This window comes from Nicotiana tomentosiformis, chromosome 4 (assembly GCF_000390325.3).
Source record: "Nicotiana tomentosiformis chromosome 4, ASM39032v3, whole genome shotgun sequence".
NCBI lineage: Eukaryota > Viridiplantae > Streptophyta > Magnoliopsida > Solanales > Solanaceae > Nicotiana > Nicotiana tomentosiformis.
Window position 1 is genome coordinate 104,722,818 of NC_090815.1, and position 22,629 is coordinate 104,745,446.

At 35.1% G+C, this 22,629-nt stretch overlaps 1 long non-coding RNA gene and 1 pseudogene across 1 annotated transcript; one reads left to right on the forward strand and one right to left on the reverse strand.

Annotated features, from left to right (window-relative positions):
• The first annotated feature begins 1,235 nt into the window (after positions 1–1,235).
• The window catches only part of LOC138910279 (purine permease 1-like), a 69,110-nt pseudogene continuing 47,716 nt past the window's right edge, over positions 1,236–22,629 (forward strand).
• Positions 2,629–4,303, reverse strand: LOC117275960 (uncharacterized). Its single transcript, XR_011415561.1, has 2 exons — positions 3,343–4,303; positions 2,629–3,199 (listed from the first exon to the last, which is right to left on the reverse strand). It is a non-coding gene; the product is annotated as an uncharacterized lncRNA (long non-coding RNA).

Here is a 22,629-nt window from a genome sequence, read left to right on the forward strand (position 1 = left end):
AACCGCAAATCGACCGAATAAGTCGAAAAATCGAAACTGAATAAATCGAAATTTACGATTCGATCGATTTTTACGGCTCGATCGATTTTTTCAGTTCGATCGGTATTATGCCCACCCCTACTTAGAGGGCGCCATAATCTTTGGGATATGGAAAGCATTAATGCAAACTAACTTTTAAGTTATTTTGGCCAAGCGCTTACCAAAGTCTATTATATACACGGTATGCATTATAGAAAATGGTAACAACCTAAGTATGGTATAAAATACGTTCACGTGCCAACATTAATTTAAGGCAAAAGGCTTAATTACTGTTGTAAATCATGTAGTATTTGGTTATGTAGCATGTTATAAATAGTCAACAATAAAAAAACTCAGTAGAGCAGCAAAAATGAAGAAACTTGTCCTATTAATTTTGAACATAATTATGTTTGCGATAGGCAACTGCGGTGGCCCTTTGATCCTTCGTCTCTACTACATCAATGGTGGTCAAGGACTTTGGCTTTCTAGTTGGTTGCAAACTGTTGCCTGTCCCATAATCCTATCCCTTTAGCCCAGCGGCGTATTCAGGATTTTAACAACATGAGTGCATCATTATCTTTAAGATAACTTTTTGGTTCGATTATATAAAATTTATGGTAATAACAAGTTTACGAGCAAACTATATTAATATTGTATTCACAAAAAATATCATTCACTTTACAATTGTCCTCGATGAGTTTTCATACTTTGAAAACGGTCGATAATAGCATCATTACTTATAGTTTTAAATATCTTACGCTATGTATAACAAACTAAACAATCATTGAGAAAATCATCATCCATCTTATTACGTAGCTCATTTTTGATGTACTTCATTGATGAGAATGCTCTTTCCATGCTTGCGGTAGCAACGGGTATAAGCAAAGTCAACTTCACAAGCAAATAAATAAGTGGCCAAGTAAGATCCAATTTTGTCACTCTCATCGCTCTAGCAAAATCCTTAATCCCCTTCAGGTTAAGAAATCTACTATCACACTTTTGAGCATAGACGATGAAACTATCAAGTTGGAAACCGAGTTCTCGAAGTTTGTTACTAGAACTTGGTTCACCATTTTTCGGCTTGGTGAGAAATCTATCCATTTTAATCTTATGGATCGTTCCTACAAAATTAAATATTCACACTTCTATTTAATCTATCTTAATTCAAATAAATTATTAAATTCAAATCAATCATATTAAAGCATGTCAGTCAACAGATGAAGAAGTTAATAGCACAAAAATTAGGCATTTGTAGTTCTGTACATGTATGTTTGGCACTTTAATTGTGTTTGGATTTGAACAAGTTCTTCAATAAAGTTGTAGCGAGAGAATTAAAATACAGAGCAAGGAGAGAGTAGTTAGATACCTGAAGCTGAGAATTTTAAAGGAACGTGGTCGTGAAGAAAAAATATTGCTTTCTTGAAGAATCCATTCACGGAGGCTAGAGCTGATAGAGAGAGAGTTGAGAGGGAGATAGACTGTGAAGTTTGCTTTTAGAAATTAGGGATTTGATATATTAGTATATATCCAAATTCCTCCTAAAAATATGGGCTATATTTTTAGCCAAAAGGAACTTTAAAAAAAAATTAATATAGCAAAGGAGAGGGAGACAGACTGTGAAGTTTGCTTTTAGGAATAGGGATTTGATATATTAGTATATACCCAAATTCCTCCTAAAAACGTGAACCATATTTTTAACCAAAAGAAACTTTAAAAAAAACTTAATATAAAAAATGTGAAGGGACAGAAGATCGAACCCTTGACCTCGGGGTACAAAGGGGCACCAACTTACCAATGCACCAAGGTAGTCAATTGAGCATGGGTGGTCACAAACATATTTATATAGATAATTACAAAATTGGTGCTGTTTATACATAGCCTAGGGAGGGGAGCATGAGTGCATGTACCCCACCCCCTCCACGTAAATCTGCCTCTGCTTTAGCCGTCTCATATTTTCAACTCCTGACAATTGAGGGACCGTAGGCCAAAATATTCTTTATAACTCGTCAAGAATTCATCGGAGCTGCCAGCGTCGGAATCATCGCCGGTCTTGATGCTTATTTAATATCTTGGGGCCCCGCAAAACTACCCGTTTCAACTTCTACTCTTATTTTTGCAAACTAACTTGCGTTACTACACTCTTTTTGTGCTTATAGTTAAGCAAAAATTGACCGTGTATTCAACATTTTCTATTATTTTGCTAATCGCCAGAGTTGCAACTCTGGCTCTCCGACCGAATGGTGACTAACTGGCCGGTGAGTCAGTTGTGGATTATGTTGGAATCGCATCTATGAAGCCTAAATTACCTACTTCTTCTTCACTTCTCATAAGAAAGAAGACCAGTCGACTATGAAGAGGAAAGAGGCAGATGAATTTGGGGATAGGGTCCGAAAAGAGAAAAATGGTCCAAAAGTTGAAGACCCAAGCCCAAATTCTGATTTTTGACAAAGGACACGTGGGAACACCAAAGTTGTAGATTGAAAGCTGATGAGGACCATAATAGTCGTCCGATTGGAAACAAAAGATAGTTGTAATACAGCTCTGGATATGCCTAACGGTATACAAATATTGTACAAAGCTGTAATTTGTTTGTATTTAATAGCCAATAGGTAGTGCAAGTGTAAATTTTTTCTTTTGCTCTCATCTGTTACAATACTTGTATAAATACCAGAGTTTTACATCAATAAGATATACAGAAAATTCTCCTAAATTTTGTCTTTCAATCTCTACATGGTATCAGAGCAGTAGCTCTAAATAATCGATCCTTTAGTTTTTTTTTTCCAGTTCATTTTCATCTTCATTCTACTATCTTCAATGAGTTCTACTTCTGAAACAACTGAGGCCACTTCAGCAAGTGTCACCACTTCTGAAAATAATGGATATGGAATGAAGGACTCAAGTCATCCCTACTTCCTTCACCCCTCAGATTTACCAGGAATGAACCTGGTAAATACAAGCTTTGGTGGTAGATGCATTGGAGGGTGGCACATGTCCATTCTTATTGCTCTTTTTGCCAAAAACAAGGTGGAGGTTCATAGATGGAACCTGCCTTGCACCAAGCTCAGAAATACCTGACTTCAAGTTATGGAGTAGGTGTAATGACATGGTCATATCTTGATTGTTGAACTCCCATTCCAGAGAGATTGGTGAAAGTGTCATCTACTCCAAAACAGCCAAAGATCTGTGGGATGATTTGGAAGATAGATTTGATCAATCAAATGGTGCAAAAATGTATCATTTACAAAAAGAATTGAGTAATTTGGTTCAGGGGTCAAGTGACGTAGCAGGGTATTTCACTAAGATTATGAGGCTATAGCAAGATACCTTGAATACTCATGTCAAGTGCTCCTGTGAATGTAGCTGTGGAGGAAAGATAAAAATGGCCAAATCACTTCAAGATGAGAGGTTAATTAAGTTTCTCATGGGGTTGAATGACACCTATGCCTCAGTGAATAACAATATCTTGATGTTGTCACCCCTTCCAACTGTGGAACATGCATATTCCCTGTTGATGCAAGATGAGAAGCAAAGGGAAGTTTATATCAACTCTCAATTCCCTGGAGATTCTTCATCCTTCATGGATGCAAATCAAAATCATCCAAGTCAGAAGTTTGGAAACTCTGATTTCAAGGGAAAGAAAAACAATTTGAGCTGCTCTTACCATAAAAAACCTGGGCATTCAGTGGACAAATTCTACAGGATCATTGGATTTCCAGCAGACTTCTAGTTCACAAGGTCAAAGAAGTTCCAAGCACATGTTAAGAGCAATGCAACATATTCTGTGAGTGAAGCAGGAGCGCAAAGCATTGTTGATGGAAATCAACAACTCACACAAGATCAAGTTTCTCAGCTAGTTCAATTTCTTCAACATGTGAAGGGTGGTCAGATAGTGTCTTCAAGCTCAGATGTTGTTGCAAATGTTGCCAATTGTGCAGGTATAGCCTTTAATGGTTCAACTTCTAAATCTTCTCATTTTAAAATCACCTCTTGGATATTGGATTCAGAAGCTTCTGAACATATGTCTTCAGACCCTACAATTCTTTCAACAATCACACTTCTTCCAAAACCTTTAATGGTAAATCTTCCTAATTCATATAGAATAAGAGTAACTCATATTGGAGATGTATCTATTCCCGATAATCTGACTCTTAAAAATGTCCTATATGTGCCTTGTTTCAAATACAATCTACTTTCAGTTCAAAAAATTTACAAACAATACAATTGTCTTCTAATCTTCTCTGCTAATGCATGCATGATACAAGGCCTTACAGTGAGGATCCCTCAGGGTCTTGGTAAAGAAAAAGTGTAACGACCCGACTTGTCGTCTTATGAATTAGTATCTCGTTCAATGACTTAAGGTCCCAAGCAACTTTGTGATATGTATTATGACTTGCGTATGTGGTCGAGTTTGATTTTCGGATTATTCGGGATCAAATTGGAAGAACAATTCTTATTTAAGAAGCTTAAAAAGAAAAGAGTTGACCGGAGAGTTGACTTTTGAGAAAACGACCCTGGAATAGAGTTTTGATGATTCCAATAGCTTCGTATGGTGATTTTGGACTTAGGAGCGTGTCCGAAAAATTATTCGGAAACCCGTAGGTAAATTAGACTTGAAATGGCTAAAATAGAAATTTAAGTTTGGAAGTTTAACCGGGGAGTTGACTTTTGATATCGGGACCGGAATCTGATTCTGAAAATTTGAATACTCCATTATGTCATTTATGACTCGTGTGCAAAATTTGATGTCATTCCGGATTGATTTGATATGTTTCGACATGAGTTTTAGAAGTTGGAAGATTTAGAAATTTATGAGTTCGATTCGTGGTGTGATTCATAGTTTCGACGTTGTTTCATGTAGTTTGAGGCCTCGAGCAGGTCCATGTAATGTTTTAGGACTGATTGGTATAATTGAACGGGATCCCGAGTGGCTCGGTGAGTTTCGGGATGAGTTTTGAGCGAGTCCGGATATTTCGACACTCTAATGTTCTAGAATTTTTGGAAAAGTGCGGACCGCACAATTTTGAATACGGCCGCACTTCAGAGGAAAAGTGCGGACCGCACAATTTTGTGTGCGGCCGCACTTCAGGGGTTCTGCAAGTTTGATGGTCTGACTTCAGAGGCTTATATCTTTTAATCCACAACGAATTTGGAGATGATTAAAAAACGAAGGTTGTAGCCATTTGAATCTAGTTTCTAAAACGGTGTAGAACGAATCATTCGGATATTTGTACAGAAAGTTATGGGTATTTTACTGAAGCCTGGTAAGCTGTCACAGTGAAGTGCGGCCGCAGAACTTGAAAATGTGCGGCAACACTTGAAAATAGGCGGACCGCACATTAGGAGATCAGACGTGGTACTATATAGACGAGGGTTAGGATAAAAGTTTATTTTTGGACTTTGGAAGCTCGGTTTGTGGCGATTGTTCGTGGGATTTTTAAGAAATTCATCGGGGTAAGTGATTCTAACTCAGATTTGGTTAACATACATGAATATATCATTGTTTTCATCATTTAATCAGTATTTTGAGATAGAAATTTGGGAGAAATTATAGAAATTTCATAAAACAAATTTTTGGGATTTGAATACCGATTCAGAGTCGGATTTGATTGAAATTAGTATGGTTGGACTCGTATCAGAATGGGTGCCGGGTTCTGAGAGGCGGGACCTACGTTGACTTTGGTTGACTTTTTAAAATAAAATTTTAAGTTGACGTTTTATTATCCGGAATTATTTTCGATGAATTTTAATAAAGTTATACAATTAATTTGGATAGATTTGAGCTGTCCGTAGGTTAATTCAAGCAAGAAGGCGATTTTGGAATATCGACATAACTTCAAAAATGTAACTATCTTGCCTAACCTTGAGTGGGGGAATTACCCCTTAAGCATTGAGTTGTATGTGCCATTTGTGTAATGTGAAAGCCGTGTACACGAGGTGACGAGTACGTACATAGTTTATATGTGCAATTATTATTGGTTGAAACTTGTAGACGCCCTTATGTATTAGATTGAAAAATTATTGGAACTTAGTAAATCCTTGAATTGTCATGCCCCCTTCCTTGTTTGTCAAATTTGTATTTTATATGATAATTTAGTGTTATTGTCACTTGCATTTTTATGTGAATTCCGTGTGTGATTGATTTGATAATTTTCTTGGAATTAAATTAATTATGACCTCTTTTATAATTTTCCAAAAAAAATGACCTCTTTCTAAATTTGGAAATAATTTTCCTTAAAATTATAATTTTACCCTTAATGACAAGCTTTTATAACCACACAAATACTTTGGGCCCCTTTTTGAATTGTTTAGGACCACAAATTCCAAAAGTCTTCATTTTTTCTTAAACTCTGTGCCCAGTCAAACATGTTCACATAAATTGGAATGGAGGGAGTATTAAATAAGCTTAAAAAGAGGCATTAATATATTTATCAAAATTTTGGATTAAAGAAGGCGTTATCCTATGTTGAGTTACTTTTCCATCTCTATTGTTGTTTTGAGGTTATATATACGTTGTGCGGATCCTTGGCTTATTTGTTGAGAAATTTATCGATTTTGCTATATCTTTGGAATTGGTTGTGGTCATTGGACAAATTGTGATATGAATTATTGTATTGTATTGTCGCGCAATCTCCTTGATGTTATATATGCTTCCTATCTTGCTTGTTAATGATATATATGTGCTTGGTAAGGAAGAGTGTAAAGCACGAAGGGTGATGTCGTGCCATTTGATTTATATTATCATGTGAGGGAGAGTGTAAAGCACGAAGGGTGATGTCGTGCAATTGAGAGTGAAAAGCATGAAGGGTGATGCCGTGACATTGAGAGTGTAAAGCACGAAGGGTGATGTCATTCCATTGAGAGTGTAAAAGCACGAAGGGTGATTCCGTGTCATTTCATTTATATTATTAGGTGAGGATGAGAGTAAAATCACTAAAGGGTGATTCCGTACCATTATTTTTATATTGTTATATGTTCATGACACGAAGGGTGTTTCCGTGCAGGCGAGGATAAGAGACATACATTATATTGTGATAACTTTTCATTGTGTATTTATTTAGGCCTTTATCTTGAGATGTTATTGTGCACCTAGGTTTTCTATGTGACTTGTAGTCGTTGTCGCTTACTGTGTACCTCCCACTTTATTTCTTTTATTGTTATTGACTTTTCTTTCACCTAGTTGGTATTGTTATATGTATGCACGGTGAGAAAGAGATAAATGCACGAAGGATGTTGTCATGCCAATTGATTTGATCTATGTTGAAATTGGGAGCATGTGGTTATTGCCGGGCAGATTATGTTATATGGGATCGGGTTGTACGCCGCAACAGGTATGATTAATATTATATGAGATCGGGTTGCACGCCGCAACAGGTATGATTAATATTATATGATATCGGGTTGCACGCCACAACAGATATGAAATATGGGCACGAGGCGCGGGGGAAAATATGATGATAATATTGGCACGTGAGTTGTCCGTGCGATTGTGATAGAGATATTGGCACGAGGTGCTGTGGAAATATTAAAGTGGGATGAGACACGTATTTTATGATTATGATATGAGGTGTCACAAGGTGACTTTTATTCGAAGGATATTATTTGAAAGAGTTATATTCGAAAGACATTTATTTGAAAGACTTTTATTTGAAGGATATTATTTGAAAGAGTTATATTCGAAAGACATTTACTTGAAAGAATTATATTTGAAGGATATTATTTGAAAGAATTATATTCGAAAGATAATTATTTTAAAGAATTGTATTTGAAGGATATTTAATTGAAAGAAGTATGTTCGAAATATATATATTGGAAATGATTATATTCTAGAGAGTTATATTGAAAAACTTATAGATGAAAGATGTATATTTTGAAGGAGTTAATTATTAGTTGTACTTATGTTCATTACCTGTTTGAGTAATATTAATGGTGTTCTTATTGCCCTACTGTGTATATCACTGGTTGATTAGTGTTGCCATCATTGTTATTTATTTCCTATTATTTTTATGTACTATATTGCACAGGTTATTAGACTAGTGAGTGTCTTGAATGTATCTCGCCACTACTCCACTGAGGTTAGTCTTGATACTTACTGGGTACCGACTGTGGTGTACTCATACTACACTTTTGCATATTTTTGTGCAGAGCCAGGTATTGGAGATATTGGATTCGGACAGAGATTAGAGTATGATCGCAAGAATTCAAGGTAGGATTGCTTGGTTGTCGCAGTCCCTTGGAGTCTTCCCATTTTATTGTACTATTAATTATTAATCAAATAGTATTGAGTATTCGATCCTTGAGATCATTTTATGTATTCATTTAGAGTTCGTGACTCAGTATTACCAGTCTTGGGAGGTTTTTTGAATATTTCCGTTGTTAGTTTGACACTTGTCTATATAAAAATAAATGGCTTGAATTGTTATTATAATCGGCTTACCTAGTCTTAGAGACTAAGTGCCATCACGACGCATGTGGTTGGATTTTGGGTCATGACAAGTTGGTATCAGAGCTCTAGGTTCATAGGTTCTACGAGTAACGAACGAGTCTAGTAGAGTCTTGCGGATCGGTACAGAGACGTCTGTACTTATCTTCGAGAGGCTATAGAACTGTTAGGAAATTTCCACTTCTTTCATTTCTGTCATGCGGAATTTGTTGATTTTGAAATTTGAGCCTTTGTATATCTATTCTCTCACAAATAGTGAGGACACGTGCTACCGAGTCAGCTGAGCAAATACCCGCGCATACTGCTAGAGCCGCAAGAGGCCGGGTCCGAGGTAGAAGCCGAGGTAGAGGCCGAGGAAGGGCACATGTCATAGCTAAAGCACCTGTCTGAGTAACAATCGAGGAGCCGCCAATAGTTCCGGTTGGGGGACAGGTACCGAAAGCACCTGTTGTTACCCCCGGACTTCAGGAGACTTTAGCATAGTTCCTGAATATGTTTGGTATATTAACTCAGGTAGGATTGATCTCCGTTGCACCACATATTTCACAGATTGGGGGAGGAGCTCAGACTCCTACCGCTCGTACTCCATAGCAGCAGGTCTACATTGGTCAGGATCTATGTATAGTACCGGTACAACCTGTTATTTCGGTTCAGCCTGAGGTCAGGCCAGAGGCATCAGAAGAAGAACAAAAGAGACTTGAAAGATTTAAGAGGTATAGTCCACCTACCTTTAGTGGCACATCTACCGAGGATGCCCAAGGATTTCTAGAAAGGTATCACCGTATTCTCCGCACCATGGGTATTGTGGAAGTGAGTGGAGTTGCCTTTACTACATTTCAATTGTCAGGAGCAGCGTATCAATGGTGGCAAGTTTATCAAGAAGGTAGACCAGCCGATGCAGTACCACCAACTTGGGCTCAATTTGTAGAGACGTTTTTGAAAGAATTTGTTCCCCAGACTCTCCGGGATGCGTGGCGCACAGAGTTTGAATAGTTGCGTCAGGGAACCATGACCGTGTCAGAATATGCCATCAGGTTCAGTGAGTTAACCCGTCATGCACCTGTTTTGGTTCCTACAGTGAGAGAGAGAGTCTGCAAATTCATTGAGGGGCTCGATTATGATATTAAAATACGCATGGCTCGAGAATTTCAGTCTGATACTCCATTTCAACATATGGCTGGCAAGTGGGCCGGTCTAGGCCCGGGATCGCGGGCCAGGACAGTTTGGCCTGGTTTTAGCGGGCCTGGTCCGGTCTCGTGGGCCGGTCCTATGATTTGGGCCCGTCAGGCCCAGGACCGTTTGGCCCGCCCGGGACCGGCCCGGTCCCTTAGCGGGCCAAACGGTCCCAACGGCTATTTTTTTTAAATAGCCGTTGGGCTGTCAAAAATAGCCGTTGGCTATTTATAAAATAGCCATTTAATCCCCCCCTCCCCCCAACTTTGTTTTAATCCCAAACTTTTTATAATTACACTTTTTCCCTATTTTCAACTATAAATACCCCTTCATTATTTCATTTTTTCTTACAAAATCATCAATCTATCACAATCTCTTTCTATAATTGCTACTATTGCTTACTTTATTGTTACAATTTGTGAAACAATTGTGAAGTTGGTGAATTGAAGTCTTCAACGATAATCAATTTCCAACAAGTTGTTTGTCAATTTGGTAAACTCGTTCCAACTCTTAAGTTTCAATATTATAATTTTATTTATTTTATTTACTTTGCTTGATTAATTAAGATGACTTATTCCTTAAAAAATATGTTTAGTAAAAATAAGGGAAAATCGAAGAGTGGTGAATCTAGTGGCCAATCTGTTCCTCCTCCACTTCCCCCGGCTCCCCGATCCAAACCTGTTACCCGTCCTACACCTCCTATTCTTGATAGCGATAATAGTTTATTACAATTTACCGAGAGTTAATTTTTCCATAATATTGCACCCGGTGAACAATTAAACCATGAATATATGAATGCTCTTTATGGTAATCCAACTATTGATGAAAATGATGATGAAGAAATAGATTTTGATGAAACGCAACCGGATGACGATACACCCACTAGTCCTGCTCCTGAAGTTAACCCAACTAATAATAATCCAGATGATCCCCCGTCTGACCCTCCTATTAGTGCCCCTACTTTTTCTAGACAACCTTCTAAACGGGCAGAAACATCTCTTGTTTGGAAATTTTTTACTCAACTAAGAGAAAAAATAGGGCTAAGTGTAAAACTTGTGGCAAAGAGTTAGTTTTTCAATATGTTGGAAGTCGGGGGAGGGACGGAAAGTTTGACTAGACACATATTGCTACACCCTCAAGATAAAGCTAGATATTTTCGTATGAAAGCTTTGGCTGAGGGGACAAGTGCACCTAGTCAGGCTGACCTTAGTACCGGGTCAAATCAATTTTAACCGAGAATTAACACTGTTACCGGTGGTATTTTATATTATGATCCAAAAAAAGATCGGGAAGAATTGGCAAAAATAGTTACTGTTATGTGCTTACCCTATAGTTTTTCTTCTAACCCCCACTTTGTGCATTATATTAGAAAAGTTTATAATCCTACTTATAAAGGTTTTCCTCGCACAACCGTAAAGAGTGATATTTATAAATATAAACATGAATATGAACAATATTTGCGCTATTTATTTACTGATATAAATTGTCGTCTTGCTATTACAACTGATATTGGTAGAAGTGGTAATGACTGTGATTACCTTACTGTTACCAGTCATTGGATTGATGAGCATTGGATAATGCAAAAGCGCATTATTGCTTATAGAATAATTAATTCACGTCACACAGGGCAGTTTATTTCTAGCACGATTGCGGATATTTGTAGATATTTTTGCATTAGAGATAAAATAATGTCAGTTTCAATGGATAATGCTACTAGTAACAAAAATGTTGTAGCCTTGCTTACCACTACACTAAGTCCTGTATTTAGTAACATTTTTCATGTTAGATGTATTTGTCATATTTACTATTTAATTGTGGGTGATAGTATGCGAATTTTAAATGTTAAAATTGAAAAGGTTAAAATGGCTCTTAATTGACTTTTTTATTCAAACCGTAGAAGTAGACTTAGAGAATATTTTAAAAGATGTGATAAATTTGGCCTAAGAGAAAGAAAGGTTCCTAAACCTTGTCCAACTAGATGGAATTACATGTATGAAAGTTTAGTTGTTGCATATGAATATAGAAACCCCATAAACTCAACGTTTTATGCTCATGTAAGTGATGATGATGAGTACCTTACGAATGCGGATTGGGCTAATGTTAAAATGCTTGTAGATTTTTTAGAAAAATTCCATATTGCTACAAATGAATTTTCTGGGCAATATTATCCGACTATTTCTAACTGTTTAGTTTATATTGCAGAACTTGCAAATTTGTTTGATCAATTTTTAGAGGGTGGGGAAATTTATCAACTTGCTATTGATTCCATGAGAAAAAAGTTTAAAAAATATTTTTTCCCTATTTTCCCTATTTATGGTATTGCTGCATTGTTAAATCCTACTATGAAATTAGGAGGTCCTCAATTTTGGTATGAAAATATTTATAATGGTTTAGCACTTGAAGATGAGGAGTTGTCTAAACTTCCGAACGCAATATCCTCAATTAAAAAAAATGTTCAAACTATTTATAATTCTTATCAAGTTGCATTAGATCATGCTAGACCAAATGTTCCAACTTCTTCTTCTTCCAGTTCTCAATCATCTAAAAGAACTGCGAGAGTAAGAGCACTTAGTGCTTGGGTAGGGTTCAGGGGTTCTCAAGGTTCTAGTACTAGTGATTTTTCATAACTAAATGAGCTTGAAGTTTATTTGTCACAGGGAATTGAGGAAGTGAATCCCGACGGCTCCTTTAATATTTTGGAATGGTGGAAGGATAAAGAAAAATACTTTCTGATTCTTTCAAGGATGGCCCGAGATATTTTAACTATTCAAGCTTCAACAGTGGTATCAGAGAGCGCTTTCAGTCAAGTAAGACTTCAACTCGGTGATTATATAGCGTCTATGAGGGAGAGCTTGGAAAAATCAGTACTTTTCAGAGATTGGATCCGTTCGGAAAGAAAAAATTTTGGACGTGCTGAATCACAACCAGAGGTAGACGAAGCTTACGAAGAAATGCTAGCTGAACTTTCGGAGGATGATGCTTCGCCTGGAAGCGATGATGACCAAGCTTCATTTCCGCCACCACAAACGGAAATTCCTCCGGACCTTGAAGGATTTATGAAATTTGTAAGAGATACCATGTAAATTAATATGTAACTTGTATTTTGGCACATCTTGATTAGTTTCTTTTTCTTTTCAATGGTGGTATTAGCACCTTGTTGTGCTCATTCCATAGGGGGGAGCAAGACTAAAAAAGATATTGCCATGATTTTTAATGCTATAATAAAAATATAACGCATTGATTTGAATATCTCTTTACAATATTTTTGTCTTTTTATATATCTTAAGCTATACATATAGTATAATATAGTATAGTATATATATATATAAAAGCTTATATTTATACTATACTATACTATAGTCTATACTATATATACATCTCATAAGATATATAAGCTATATTCGATATACATATATATATATATATATATATAATAAGCTTATATATATATATATATACTATACTATACTATATATACATCTTAAGATATACTATATATACATAGTATACTAGATATATATATAGTATAGTATAGTAGATATACATGTACATATAGTATATCTTAAGATGTATACTATCGAATATCTCGCTTAGACCTATTTTTGGTAAATCTAGTAGACTTGCGATGTGCTTTCTTGGCTTCTCGTTCTTCTTTGGATCTATATCTAGATCTCTTTTTCCTATAAGGACTGTCTTGGTTGGGATATCTATGATACTTATGTTTCTTTTTCCTATGAGTAGAAGTCTCGGGTAAACCGAACTGGGCGCAAAAGTCCCCTAACTGGTTTCTTTCTTTAAGCTTATCCATCTTAAGTTGTCTGGACAATCTTAATTCATTGCACAGGTTTAATCCTTCCTGTGTGCAAATTCCTATTAATTTACCATAGGTATAGTCTGCGTAAGGAATTTCTCCATAACTACCTCTTAAAACCTTTCTAACTCTTTCGGCAAATAAAGAGGGAAGGCCATCTATGAACTTAGCTTTCCAATGTTCAAACTTATTTTCTGGTAGTTCCATCACTCTACTCATAAAGGTGTCTTTATACCACCTAAACTCACTTAAAGTCTTACATCTAAGGCTATTAAGGAGAGTACGAACAGTTTCATTTTGGTTGGTAAATCTACCATTGAAGTGTTCTAATATAGTAAGAATAAGGGTATAAACGGCATCTTCTCTATTTGCCACTAGGGCCATGCCTAAGTTATCAAGTCCTTCGTCAACGGCTTTAGCGTTAATAACCATTGCCCTTTCGTCGACAGACAAATAACTGTCCCACCAGCCACGAAGTTGGCCAGTAAAACCTGCAACAATCATTCTGCAAATATTCCTATCTGTATTTTTTACACTTTTACAGATAGTTGCATACATAAGCATTCTATGTACTAGAATAGTTAACTGCCTATCAGTCAAACCATCAAGATTCCATTCGTAAATTTCGGAACCACTGTAAGACGTATTAGTCTGATTCCAATCACGTTCCTCTATTAAAACATCTTGAGGAGTAGGACGATTGTAATAATAAGTCTGCATTCTAGGTTTATCAGCATATCTGCTATCTGCAAACTTACTATTCTTTTTGGGGTAACTTCTGAGTTTATTAAACTCTGACAAAACATCCTTTTTATAGTCAAAAGTAGAATCTAATTTATCAGCAAAATTATTTGATAAATCAATGGGTTTGATATTCAAACCGGATAACTTTTTATCAAGAAGTTCTTCTAAGTCTCCAAAAGATTTAAATTTAAAATCCTGAATATCAGGAGGTCTTTGAATATGAGTAACAACAATCTGAGGTTCTGATTTGCTTCCTGAAGAAGAGGCAATATCAGTCAAAGTCTTTTTCGTATTCATCTCCTTAATCAAGACTGTTAAATCATCAAGTTTTTTATTAAGAAAACTAACGTTTTCACCCAAAACTTTAACATATAAACTCAAATAATTATTTTGAGAAATTAATTTATTAATTTCTGCGATGCTGACTGCAGCAACATCTTCATCAATAAATTTTTGAAATGCAGTAAAAGTAATACCTGTATTATTAGGTAAAACAAAAGATGATTGAGGAGGGTAAATGGCTTTAGTAATATTGCCACTCCCGTCTTTATAAGATCTTTTCAAAACTTTTATAAAAAGTGGTAAATATGTGGTTATAAACCAAGGAACAAAATACATAATTTGATTATGTAAAGCACAAGTTTCATAAAACTCTTGTGAAATATTGTTTAAATCTTCCTTACTATAAGTATCAAAAAACCAAGTTTTAAACTGGTTCCATTTATCAGTAAAAAATTCTTTTTGAATATAACCTCTAGCTTGTGACCCTGGACTAAAATCAATTTGGTGTGGAATCATTAAGAATCATTGGGGTCAAAATCCATTTCGGACGCAGAAGGAATATCCTTATCAGAAATATTATCACTATCCTGAACAATATTTGTTTTGGGGTTAATCTTAACCCTTTCAACAGGTTTATCACCTACTTTAGTAGAAATTGTGTGTAAAGATGCAGCACGATTTCTAGCTGGTCCATAGACTGGTTCAATAGGAGAAATGTGTTGAATATCAGGCAACAGTCTACGACTAGTAAAGGAATGTCTGTTATAACTAGAACTAATAGTAGGCAACAGTCTATTATTAGAAAATGACTGTCTACTATAAGTGGAACTATTATCGTCAAACTGAATGCAAATCCTACCATCCGGATTTTGAGTAATATGAGAATACTCAGTAGTACTAACAGTATCAGTTATCTGACTGGGGGATATAACCGAATCCAAAGTCCATGTGGTTGGAAAATTAATTTCTTCCCACTTAATAGGTCTTCTCGTGGTGACCTTAGACTTTGCAAAATTCGTTTCCACTAGAATAGTCTGATCAGATGTATCATATAATTTACATCTGGGGTTTAACGTAGATAGTAATTTAAAATATATTCTATATGATAAACATATCAGTTCAGAACCAGGCGCATAATTATAACCATGCGTTTTCACATTTAATGTTAATGCATCAAGTATATTAACATCAGATAAAGATAATTGCAAATTGGGTTGAGTATTAAAATATACTGGGCCATAGGCGACAGTAGATTCAATAGAACCCATCAGAGACTGTCTAAAATTCAAATTTCTGGCATCTCTGAGAGCAGCCAAAAATGTCTCTGGTAACCCTTTAAGGGTTAAAGGCTTAAAAGCAATTTGAACCATACCAATATGCAAATAATTATACTGGTGTTTATAAACATCTACATCATGCTTGTTTAACAAACGAATAGTCTGTTCAGACGAATTTAAAGCTAAAGATTGCTCAGTTGTTTTAACAAGTTGTTTAGAAGAGAGTTTATCAAACCATCCATAATCATAGATTGTTCTAATAGGGACTTTAGGAATAGTCCATTTGTTTAACAAATCAAGGTTTTGAGGTATATCTACCTCTTCCAATCTAGTATTTTTCATACTAGTTTCTCCTAAATCCATATTTCAGAAACATATCTATGTCGAATATTTCATATCTATCTTATATATACCATTAAAATACGTAGGCTCTGATACCATTTAACAGGATCAAGTGGCGGGCAATAATCCGCCATGCCTTCTCAATTAAATTAAAACAGAAATCACCGTTTGATCGGGAACTGGACTTGTTTCACACCTCACATCTGGCTTTTATATGCCTGGAAGGTTTCCACCAGTTAAAGATTTCTATTTTAACATATTTGAGAATTCTTAATCTAGCTAATTCAGTACCCTTATATTTAAAGACTGGCGGTAATCCGCACAATCAGTAAGGATAAGAATTGAAATATACTTGAATTTTATATATAGTTTAATGACTGTATGGAAGGTTAAAAACCTTTACTCAAGCAAGGGGTCTGTCATAATATAATACATACTTTTATTGAGCCCATGTGTCTAGCAGTTCTAACCGTGAAAGAAGATGCCCTTTTAACTCCTTTATCGGGCTGAGGTTCACGGCTGGCTAGACGGAGCCACTAAGGCAAAGCCAATAAGAGTAGTGTTATATCAGACTGTACCAACCATCTTGACACCAAGTCAAAACTCTATATATAAAACTCATTTATATTTTAATAGATGCCGTCGCTTTCATAGTGTATATAGGAGAGAAGTTAGATACTCAACATAGATATGAAGTCTCTTAGCCGGACATCGTCACGGCCAGAGAGGAGAGACTAGAAGAAAATCTAAACTAAGAAAGACAGAAGTATGTACCTTGTGGCCAAGAAGCAAGGCCCTGAAGATGAAGAACTGAAAACTTTTATTTATTTGTTCTTCTATTACAATCTACAAACTTCAAACTAACTCTTTACTTACACTTAGAGAGAGAGAGAGAGAGAGTTCTAGAGAGAGGGAGTCTTAACGTCTGCCTCCTAAGAATGAACGAATGACTTCTATAAATAGAAAAAGAAAAGGAATCTATGAACAGTAAAAGTGGGTCCCCGTGGGTCCCTGTAACAGTGTTTCTACTGTTGAAACAGTGTATTTACTGTTGATGAACAGTGTATCTACTGTTCGAGTGGGTCCGGCGGCTTCACTATGCTGTAGGTCCGGCGGCTTCACTGTTTGAGTGGGGTCCAGCTGTTTCACTGTGCTGGTTTCTTTTCCGCTTTTTTCAATTTGCGGATGAATTCTTCTGTATCACGTAAGTCTTCTTCAGATAATATCCTTTCTGCTTCAATGGGCTGAGAATCTTCAGCAATATCATCGTTGCTTGTTTCACTTTGCATTGACGTATCTGACTTTTCATATTGATTAATGGAAGACAGTAAATTTCTTTTAACCTCTTCCAAGTAACTGTTAATCATCTCTGTTTTATCTTCTTCTTGAAAGGAGATCCTTCTGGCAATATGCCTCACTGAACTGTCATCAATTACCTCTTTCTGAGGTTTACTGGAATATTCTTGGATCTTCATCTCAATTGAATCCAAGAGCTCTTGACCATATAAGGTCTTTGTTTTGGGATCCTTCTTCATTAACTTGTCCCAAAAATTGTTGTAAAAAGTCCTATATAAGCAGGGGACTTGTTCTTCAGTGAATCCGACTTCTGGATTCCATTTGTGTATCCAAGGGATAGAAAATTCCAGAAAGAAATATATTTGGTTAATTTTTTCTGGGTAGCAGATATGATCTGCGTGATATAAATCGTTAATAAAAGGAGAAATTTTTATCCATTCTTTGTATAACATGAGAAATGGATCTGGTAAAATCTTTATTGTTGGACCGTGGTATGACCACCAGTTTAGAAACCAATTAGGAACAGTTATTGCAAATATCTTTGCACATACTTTTATAAACCAAGTATGTTTGTGTCTATCATTATTGTAGTATAATACTTTATCAAAAGCTTGGATATAATCCCAATAAGTAAAATTCATTTTATTTTTGTTAAGGCTTATCTGCCTTTCCTTCATTGTGGATATACCCCAGTCTTCAACAGATATAATCTGTTTAATTATAATCTTCGAGAAGTTATAAACGTTCTCGTCTGTGCTATACCCAGAAAAGTGCTGAAAATCTGCACTTAGGAATGATGCAAATTATTACTGCTCATAAATGGTACATCAAATGTACTATTCTCATTGATAATAGTTTCTCAATTACAAACATTGCCATGATTGATAGTGGAGCAGATGTTAGCTGCATTCAAGAAGGTTTAGTACCTACGAAATATTTTCAAAAAACTACTCATATGGTTAGATCTGCATCCGGACATGCTTTAGATATAAAGTATAAACTTCCTAATACGGGTATTTGTCAGAATAAAGTCTGTATTCCTCACTTCTTTTTCTTGGTAAAAAACCAGTTATACCCTCCAATTATACTTGGAACACCGTTTATTAACGCCGTTTATCCTTTTACTAGCATAGACTCGAAAGGTTTTACTGCTACTTATAAGGATAAAGAGATAAGTTATACTTTTGTTACAGATTCAGTAACTAGAGATATTAATACTTTAATTGATATGAAGCAAAAACATGTTGATTCTTTACAATTAGAAATGTTTAGTATGAATATATTTGATACTCTGAATTCTACTAAAGTACAGGAAAAAATCAAATTGATTTCCGAGCAGATTGCTATTGATATTTGTGCCGAGCATCCTAGTGCTTTTTGGAATCGAAAAAAGCATATTGTTACTCTTCCATATGAAGATAATTTCACTGAGGATGATATTCCTACTAAATCTCGACCTTGTCAGATAAATGCAGAATTGGTAGAATTTTGCAAAAAAGAGATTGATAGTCTGCTATCAAAGGGTTTGATAAAACCCTCAAAATCTCCTTGGTCTTGTACAACTTTTTATGTTAATAACGCAGCTGAAAAGGAACGTGGTGTTCCTAGATTAGTCATTAATTATAAGCCCTTGAATAAATATTTGAAATGGGTTAGGTATCCTATTCCTAATAAAAGAGATTTATTGTCTAGATTATATGACGCCAATATATTTTCAAAATTTGATTTAAAATCTGGTTATTGGCAGATTCAAATATTTAAAGAGCATACTTATAGAACTGCTTTTAATGTTCCATTTGGGCAATATGAATGGAATGTTATGCCTTTTGGTTTAAAAAATGCCCCTTCAGAATTCCAAAAAATTATGAATGATATTTTCAACCCTTATCTAGACTTCGTCATTGTATATATCGATGACATTTTGGTATTTTCCAAAATACTTGAAATGCATATTAAGCATTTAGATATTTTCAAAAGAATTGTTATACAAAATGGTTTGGTAATCTCAAAACAAAAAATGAGCTTATTTCAAACTAACATTCGATTCCTAGGACATTATATTTGTCAGGGGAAGATTACTCCTATTCAACGATCGATTGATTTTGCCTCAAAATTTCCCGATGTTATTACTGATAGAACTCAGTTACAAAGATTTTTGGGAAGTTTAAATTATATTTCACCTTTTTATAAAGATCTGTCACGTGATTTAGCCCCCTTATATGATAGGTTAAAAAAGAATTATAAAAACCCTTGGACTGATAGTCACACTACTTTGGTAAAAAATATTAAACAACGTGTTAAATCTTTACCTTGCTTAACCCTTGCTAATCCTACATGGCAAAAAATTATAGAGACTGATGCGTCTAATATTGGTTATGGAGGGATATTAAAACAGATAAATCCCATTGATAAACATGAATATCTGATTAGATTTTACTCTGGTAAATGGTCTGAAGCCCAGAGAAAATACGCTACTGTGGCACATGAAATGTTAACCATAGTAAAATGTGTTTTAAAATTTCAGGACGACTTATACAATCAAAAGTTTTTGATAAAAACTGACGCACAATCTGTTAAATATATGTTTAATAAAGATTTTAAACATGATGCCTCAAAAATGATATTTGCAAGATGGCAAGCTCAATTAGCCCCTTTTGATTTTGAAATACAATATAAAAAGGGAATTGATAATTCTCTACCAGATTTCTTATCTCGTGAATATTTACAGGATGGAACCCCCTGGGGTAGGGGAAGAGGTAGAGGTTGGGGAAGATCATCCCCACAGTCCAAAGGAAGGTCATCACCTTCGGGATCGTCATACGGATCCTCATCAAACTCCCCAGTTATACAAATGGGAAGAAGGAGTTTAGTCAATGAGAGGATATCTCTCAGAGAAGAATCATCGATTGGACCATCCGTCCATCTGGAAGATATTCCAGAAGATAGTCCGTTATACGCACATTTGCAGGCATATTTGACTGCTCAAAAACAGAAAGATACTTCTGTTAAGCAAAGTAATACTTTTGCTTCCATTACTAAAGATGACAATGATGATATCAAGTCATACGAGAAAGTGCCAAAAAGAGAAATGATATTTCTCTTAGAAAATTCTGACATTCAGAGAAAAGAAGAACCATGGAAGATATTCCAAAGGTATTTGATAAATGGGTTATATTATCCGGGTGAGTCATACAAAACCCGTTCCTACTATGAAACGATACTGACCAGTACTGGAAGTGTAGATTTTATATATATATATATATATATATATATATATATATATATATATATATATAAGCTTATATTTATACTATACTATAGTCTATACTTTCATGGTATCAGAGCCTAGGTACTTTCATGGTATATATAAGATAGATATGAAATATTCGACATAGATATATTTCTGAAATATGGATTTAGGAGAAACTAGTATGAAAAATACTAGATTGGAAGAGGTAGATATACCTCAAAACCTTGATTTGTTAAACAAATGGACTATTCCTAAAGTCCCTATTAGAACAATCTATGATTATGGATGGTTTGATAAACTCTCTTCTAAACAACTTGTTAAAACAACTGAGCAATCTTTAGCTTTAAATTCGTCTGAACAGACTATTCGTTTGTTAAACAAGCATGATGTAGATGTTTATAAACACCAGTATAATTATTTGCATATTGGTATGGTTCAAATTGCTTTTAAGCCTTTAACCCTTAAAGGGTTACCAGAGACATTTTTGGCTGCTCTCAGAGATGCCAGAAATTTGAATTTTAGACAGTCTCTGATGGGTTCTATTGAATCTACTGTCGCCTATGGCCCAGTATATTTTAATACTCAACCCAATTTGCAATTATCTTTATCTGATGTTAATATACTTGATGCATTAACATTAAATGTGAAAACGCATGGTTATAATTATGCGCCTGGTTCTGAACTGATATGTTTATCATATAGAATATATTTTAAATTACTATCTACGTTAAACCCCAGATGTAAATTATATGATACATCTGATCAGACTATTCTAGTGGAAACGAATTTTGCAAAGTCTAAGGTCACCACGAGAAGACCTATTAAGTGGGAAGAAATTAATTTTCCAACCACATGGACTTTGGATTCGGTTATATCCCCCAGTCAGATAACTGATACTGTTAGTAATACTGAGTATTCTCATATTACTCAAAATCCGGATAGTAGGATTTGCATTCAGTTTGACGATAATAGTTTCACTTATAGTAGACAGTCATTTTCTAATAATAGACTGTTGCCTACTATTAGTTCTAGTTATAACAGACATTCCTTTACTAGTCGTAGACTGTTGCCTGATATTCAACACATTTCTCCTATTGAACCAGTCTATGGACCAGCTAGAAATCGTGCTGCATCTTTACACACAATTTCTACTAAAGTAGGTGATAAACCTGTTGAAAGGGTTAAGATTAACCCCAAAACAAATATTGTTCAGGATAGTGATAATATTTCTGATAAGGATATTCCTTCTGCGTCCGAAATGGATTTTGACCCCAATGATTCTTAATGATTCCACACCAAATTGATTTTAGTCCAGGGTCACAAGCTAGAGGTTATATTCAAAAAGAATTTTTTACTGATAAATGGAACCAGTTTAAAACTTGGTTTTTTGATACTTATAGTAAGGAAGATTTAAACAATATTTTACAAGAGTTTTATGAAACTTGTGCTTTACATAATCAAATTATGTATTTTGTTCCTTGGTTTATAACCACATATTTACCACTTTTTATAAAAGTTTTGGAAAGATCTTATAAAGACGGGAGTGGCAATATTACTAAAGCCATTTACCCTCCTCAATCATCTTTTGTTTTACCTAATAATATAGGTATTACTTTTACTGCATTTCAAAAATTTATTGATTAAGATGTTGCTGCAGTCAGCATCGCAGAAATTAATAAATTAATTTCTCAAAATAATTATTTGAGTTTATATGTTAAAGTTTTGGGTGAAAACGTTAGTTTTCTTAATAAAAAACTTGATAATTTAACAGTCTTGATTAAGGAGATGAATACGAAAAAGACTTTGACTGATATTGCCTCTTCTTCAGGAAGCAAATCAGAACCTCAGATTGTTGTTACTCATATTCAAAGACCTCCTGATATTCAGGATTTTAAATTTAAATCTTTTGGAGACTTAGAAGAACTTCTTGATAAAAAGTTATCCGGTTTGAATATCAAACCCATTGATTTATCAAATGATTTTGCTGATAAATTAG